Genomic DNA, 7,563 nt, shown 5'->3' with positions numbered 1-7,563 from the left:
AAACTGAATTTTTAGTTACTGGAGGCATTTATCTCAGCGGACTCTCCAGACTTTATTCAGAGCCATTGCCTGCTTCCATCAAGCTTAGTCTTGAATCTTTACCAATCTTTGATTTATTCCTCTTACTTTTTTTTCTGTTAACTTTGAATACCATCCCTCCTCCTTTCCAAGACTTTATTTATTGTGAGTGATAATTGACATAACCTTCAGGAACCTCAGAAACCTTAGGCATCTGCAGAAACATTTTGAAGCATATCAGACTAGCCTCTCTTTCTAGAAACCCGATTCCCATTCCCCTCTGCCAAACCCCTCAGCGGCGATGTGTATACTTTGTATTAGTGCATATTCAGGAAGATTCAAAGCACTTGTCTGCTACTCTTTACATGGCCACACTCTCAGTCAAGGGCCTTTCTGCTTCAAGCATCATTATAGATGGATTTGGGGCTTTGGGCTGTCTCCAGGGGAGCCATCTCCTCCAGGTTTTTGTTCCCTTTTCTGACTCAGAACTTAACCATTCTGGCAAAACTTTCTGTGGTGTGGCCATAGTTACAGTACAGCGTTTGCGTTCTATGGGTCTTACAACACTATCCCCCAAATCCACCAATTTTCAGTAGCATGTAGCTTGTCTCATAAGCTTTATTTCCTGCTTTAAAGGATGAACAGTCCTCAGAGGAACCAAGTTCCTTGCCCAAATAATTTTGGCAAGGCTAAGACACTGAAGGACATCTATACGCCTTGTTTTCTCATAAGTCTTAGGCCTGTAAATTCTGGTTTATGGGTTCACATCCAGAGTCCCTCCTTTCTTTCCAGCTTTCCAATTAGTTTCTGTTAATTTATATGGTAGAAAATACATATTTCAAAGACGTAGTTCTTAGCTCTGTCTCAAAGTGCTTAAGCAGTTTTTATCAATTTCTTCTTATTTGGGAGTGGTATCCCCAAGCTAATACCGCCTGTGAGGGAAAAATATATACTCTTAGGCAACATTTTGCTAGTAGCTTGATAATCATAAGAGTGTCTTCTTGCTAGCAATATTTTGAGTACAACAGCAACAGAGTGTGCAATGGATTAACTGGTTAAGCCAAAAAGTTATAATGTTTGAACCTCCCAAGGGCCACCTCCATATTTAATATGAATTTCTTTAAACCACCAGAGCTGGGCTTCATTTCTCCCATACTCTGTGGGAATTCTGACTTTCATCCAAGATCTTCCCTATGACTTTAAGAGCAGAAAGACATGGTCCTTGTGGTGTCTCCCAAACAGGACTCCTCTTAGTTACAAGTGGACTATGACTGACTTATTAAAATGATCCTCATCTTTCCAGAAACACTTGAATGCTGCCACCAGTATATTTTTTAGCTAAGACCTTCCTCTTCCTTTTTTCCCCATAACCAGAATCTGTGGTCTGTGCTAACGTTGCTTCTCCATGAAAATTTCACTCCCACTCCACTCTTTCTACCTTTCTGCAGATGCCTGCACTTTCACCGCAAATCATGAAATGATTACATATTTTTAACAGCATTATTGAAATTAAATTTATTTACCATAAAGCTCACCCAGGTAGCAGTGGCTGCCTGCTATCCCCTTTCATAGAATTAGCCTTTTCTTTAGGCTTTGCTCTTCTCAAAACAAATACTTCCCTTTTTGTTCTCTTGTTTCCTCTTGTAAGTCCCTAGGATTATTAAACGTAGGGCTTGAATTTCACTTTGAAATGTTTTCCACGTTTGTGGTAATAATGTCACCTGAGGATTTCTACTAGATTAAGTAAAGGAAGAAACAGAGTGGGAGGGGAATGAAGTGTGACAAACTCTCCTATAAAAGATAAGGCAAAAATGGCAGTCAATTATTGTTTCTGATAAATGTAATGTCATCCAATAATTTATAGTAATTCTGAGAACTATAACCAGTAAAATGAATTTGCATAGTCTGTCTTCTTTAGGACACTGATTTTCAAACTTGAATGCACACTGGAATCACCCGAGGAATTTAAAAAAACACCGACACCTGGATCCCACACAAGGACCCTGATTTAAATGGTATGAATTGCAACCTGAGCATCAAGATTTTTTAAAGTTCCCTAGGTGATTCTATTGTGCTACGAAGTGACTCTTTTACTGCAAACTTGTTAGCATGATCAGAATCACCAGGGGAGTTTGATAAAATAGATTGCTAGAGTTTTTGATTCAGTACATTTGGGTGAGACCAGAGAATTTCAAGTTCTAGCAAATTTTTGGCTGAAACTGATGCTATTTTTCTGGAGACTATATCTTGAGAATCACTGCTTTAGAGCACTTTAATATGCAAATGAATCACCTGAGGATTCTGTTAAAAGGCAGTTTTGATTCAGTAGATATGGAACTGGACCTGAAATTCTGCATTTCTAATAAGCTCTTAAGTTGTGCCGGTGCTGCTGATCCATGGATCACACTTTAAACAGCAAAAGATTAGAGTACAGAGGTTAACAATTATAATTAGAGAATACAGTAAATAAATTTTATTTTGTAAAAATATTGAGAAAAAAATTAGCACCAAAGCACCAATTGAAAGGATATTTTATTCCTTGATTTCCATATTATTACATGGATACATGATTTTTTAAAATTCCATGATCTTTGAGAAATTAACAAAATATTTTGGAAATGTTGTATAATGAGGAATTCAAAATTACTCTCTTTTTTTAAGGTAAAGGTGTCAATATTCAAGAATGCCCCCCAAATCATTGAATGATTACATATTTTAACAGCTTTATTGAGATATAATTTACTCATTTGAAGTGTACAATTTTATGGTTTTCAGTATCTTTTCATCATCACAAAAGAAAACTCATTGTTCATCACTCCCCATTTTTCTACTATCTGAGTCCTAGGCAGTAACTAAGCTGCTTTCTGCCTCCATAAGTTGCCTATTCCGGACATATCATATAAATGGGATCACACAATACGCAGTCTTTTGTTCCTTCATTTATCGTAACACTTGCTTTTCCATGATATAATCCCATCAACATTATTATATGGATATTTTTCTGGTGATATTTAAAAAATAATATTCAGCTGTTCCATCTATTGGTTTATTTTTAAGTGTAAATAATCAATTCTAACCAAGAATGTAGAAGTAAACCAGTAACTCACATTTCTGCTTTTAAGTATACTAAGAACAGTATCAAATTTGGCTCTCACAGTTCTGAAACTTAAAAGGAACGCATGGAGATTCTGATTGTGATATTTATATCTATGTATTTTTTCTCTTGATTTTGGTAATTTACAATATGGGAATAAGACCATCTTCCAAAACCTAATTAGGAATACAGTGTTTAGCAGATCAGTAATATGTGCATTTCTCTCTTTGTAATTAGGATAATCCTCACCAGCCTCAGAGTTCATGTCTGAAAGTATAGAGGCGGCAGATAACCAATGCAAGTGAACATGGGTGAAAATGGATGAAAGTCCATCTGGGCTGTCTGCAAAATGAGAAGATTCTAGACACTGTTTCTTAAATACCTTGGAGGCGAGGATCACAAAATGCTCTCAGAAGTTTATGAAAGCTATGGAGTCTCCGGAAATATTCAGAATTTTGCATGTAATTTTCATAGATTGCAGATTCCCTGAAGAACACCAATAGTTGGGGACTCCTAGAACCCAGGTTAACAGTAGCTAGGGTTCATGCAGTACTTGACATGTAGTAAGTTATAAATGTTTGTGATGATGAGAATTAATAGCTTTGTTTCATGGATTGAAGAATGAGAAAAAAAATACTTGTTTTTATAAATGGAGTTTTTAATGATTACAGAAAATATGTTTCCAGAGCCTGGAAACAGGCTGTTTGTTAACATTCATTATCAGTGTTTATTATTTTTAATGCTCATTCTTTTGTTTTTAATTGGCAGTTTTGGCAATATGGAATAGTCCATTTAGGAACTCCTGACTACTTGTTATTTACTTTATACCAAGCACGCTGATAATCAATTTACCTGGATTAGCTCATTTAATCCAAACAAATCCCAATAAGTAGGTTTCTCTAATAAAGAAGTTGAGACTTAGAGTAACTCGTAATGGTCCCAAAGACTGTCATGTGTAGGGAACAACTTTGTTTCATGAAGTGAAGAATGTATAGAACACAAACTATTTTTTATAACCACCTTCATTGGCAAAATAATTGCTGAAAAATTCCTACAGATTCCAGCAAGCATTTGTTAATAATAATTCATTGCTTTGTGTTGATGTATAATCTGGCTTTCACTGATATTTTAGTAAGGACTCTGGACAGGATAAGTATGGATAGCTAGCTAGAAGCTATTCTCACTCTTCTCTTCAGCATGGTGACTCGAATTTCCATGGTATAGTTTCAACATTGTCATTTGGTTTCCTCATTATCTTTGGCTTTTCCAAGAGCATGCTACCTAGATTATAAACTGAACCTTATTTTATGTTCTATAGCTCCATAGCTTGTTTCTGCTTCATTCAACCTGATTTCATGCTAAATATGAAAGTAGCTATAAAATTCCTACTTTAAAGTGTTAATTGAAAGATTATGAAGAAAAGAACAGGGTTTTAGTAAAGACTATATTTAACTGATGGTAAAGACTATCATGACCAAATTTGTTTGGCAAATGTTTGCCACTAATGTTGACAGGTAATGTAAACTGCTCATACTATAATAATCTGCTTTCTTTTTTTGTCTTCTTCCAGCTTCTGGATGAAGCCTTCCACCATTTTAAAGCTCCTTTTATGGATATTTCTGGTTTTGGTCTCAGATTTTCATTCTCCAAACATTCTCTTTAGATGACCACATTCACTTTCAAGTATTCATGCCAAATAAATCTTCGTTTCCAGCCCAGACCTCCCTCCAAACTCTTGGTTTGTTTAGTCACTTGCAACACAGATTATTCATCCAGATTTCCATGGGCATCTCAAAATCAACACATCCAAAATGAAGTTATCATCCCTGATAATCCTCCTAGCTCCTGTCCCATTCATCTCCCTCCCATCTCTCACCCATAAAGAATTAACTTCTGATGTTTCTCACTAACCAACCCATAATAATGACCTGCATTAATTAATCCATGTGCAATTCAGAATTACTTACATTCATTTATCCATGTGATATTTTCACTCATTAATCACCATCGTCTGCATATGTAAACAGGAACAATAACATCCACCTATCCCAGCAGGGGTTTTGCAATTACTTTAAAGCCTTTTCAAATATATTTTTGTGTGATTAAAATGATGGAGATATTTCAAATGAATTCAAGTATAAAATGCAAAATATTCCAACTTCATAAACTGTTTACTTCTGGCTTAGAAAATGTTAATATTTTTACTCAACCCATCTGGCTCTGGAGATACTGTGTGTGTTTGATAATTGTATGTGAAAATTATTATTTGCATCTTTAAAAATTACTTAAGGAATGCTATTTATTAAACTTGTTATTCCTATCTATTTTTTGACAACATAATACAACTTTAAATTCAGAAGAAAAATTGACAAGACATATTTTAGCAGTTTAAAATGAACATCACAGATACAAAATGATCAAAGTAAAATATTATTAGCTGTAGATGACTCAAATATTTCCTCGTCTTACTGTCTTTTGTTTTGATGTGATTTCCTTCCATCCTTAAAAAATCCTGTAGCACCATCTGCTCCTATAACACTTTGGCATGCTTAAAAATTTCATTTCCAGACTCGGCAGTTTTGAAATACTTCCATGGACATTTCTTAAAGAAAATAAGTTGGAAGAATTTCCATTCCTCCCAGCTTGTTTCTTAATAAACAGCAGACGAAGTACTCAAGAAACACAGAGCTATATAAATGTTTTGTTATAATCAGACATTTCCCTTCTGATTTTCCCTCTGACCCTGTGGCTATATTATGCCTGAGGAAACAGTATTTTATATGCTATGTGCACAGTTTATGCAACAATTTTTTAATATGCATATCTGGTTTTATAATCTGAATTCTAAAATGTAATGAATTTCCATGAAGTGTATGTTTCATGGATAAGCCAGCATTTAATAAATGACTAGATTACCCAAACAAACACTCCAAGGGAAGTTGGAGACTAAGCAAGTAGTATCTGTAAAAATAATCCAATAAAGTAAATAGATTCTCCTTCTACGAAATTTAACCATACATTTAGAAAAAATTAGACTTCCAATTTTTGACAGCGGTAATGGAAAATTAAGTGGCTCATTTTTTCAATGTGTATGACTCCAAGTCGTTTAAACTGATACAGAAGTATAAATAAGAGGTATTAAGTGATGCTGAAACTGTGGTAGGAGAAATAGCAATGGACTAATGGCCTCCTCAGGGAAGCCTAAATATAGGTGTTGCATTGTTTACAAATATATTCATCCTTTTAGTCACTTATTCAGCATATATCAAACACCTACTATGTCTAGATTTCATATTAGTTTCTGCAATGAATCAATAATTTCCTTGTCATTTTAAAATAATATTTATCTATCATCTTAGAGAGGCAACTTGGTCCCCTTCCTCCAGCAATTTCTACTCTAACCCGTTTTTCACATAATAGCCAGAGTAAATTTTGTAAAGTTACAATTGTATTGTATGATAAAGGTCGAACTCCTTAATATGGTTTACAATGCCCTTTACAAAAGTCTCACTTTTACTTACCCTCTTAGTCTCTGCCTTTCTACACTTACTGTCTAGCCATACTGAATTACTTCGCTGTCACTCGAGACTTAGTTCTTTGCATGCTCTTTCCTCCACCAAAAATATTTTTTTTTTCTCCTCTCCTTACCTGGCTTCTTTTTAAAGAACTTTTATTTATTTATTTATTTATTTAGAGACAGAGTCTCTCTCTATCACCCAGGTGGGAGTGCAGTGGTGTAATCTCAGGCTCACTGCAACCTCTGCCTTCCAGGTTCAAGCGATCCTCCTGCCTCACCCTCCCAACTAGCTGGGATTACAGGCATGCGCCCCCATGCCTGGCTAATTTTTGTAGTTTTAGTAGACACGGAGTTTCACCATGTTGGCCAGGCTGGTCTCAAACTCCTGACCTCAAGTGATCTGCCTGAGGCCTCCCAAAGTACTGGGATTACAGGCGTGAGCCACCGTTCCCGGCCTCTTTACCTGACTTCTTTTCTTTACCCTTTAGTTTCTGACATAAACATCTTCTTATCAGTGAAACCTTCCCTAAGGAACAATGCCAAGTCAGATGACCATAGTGACCTATGCTTTCCACCTTGCAGCACATAACACAGCAAGTTATTTATTTCCTTGCCTCTTCTACTGGACTGCAAACCCCTTGAGGACAGGACATATACTTTGCTTGCCCTGGAAACCTCGTTATGTGAAATAGCGCTTTGGCATACCTTGGCAAAAAAAGGCTGAATGGGGAAGTGGAAGAGTGAGCCATGCATTCTTCCTGTCTCTCTGAGTGAGGTCATTCAAAATGGCAAGGGTGTAAAGACGAGGGAGGCATTCATTTGCCTTGCCACTTGACTACATGGGTTGGAATATTTGATGGTAAATGCAAATACTTAATCATACTCTTTTTTAAACACTACATTTAAATTCTAATTTACTATTAAAATATTTCCA

Source organism: Pan troglodytes, chromosome 11 (assembly GCF_028858775.2).
Source record: "Pan troglodytes isolate AG18354 chromosome 11, NHGRI_mPanTro3-v2.0_pri, whole genome shotgun sequence".
NCBI classification, from domain to species: domain Eukaryota; kingdom Metazoa; phylum Chordata; class Mammalia; order Primates; family Hominidae; genus Pan; species Pan troglodytes.
Note: the sequence above shows the minus strand (reverse complement) of the source record.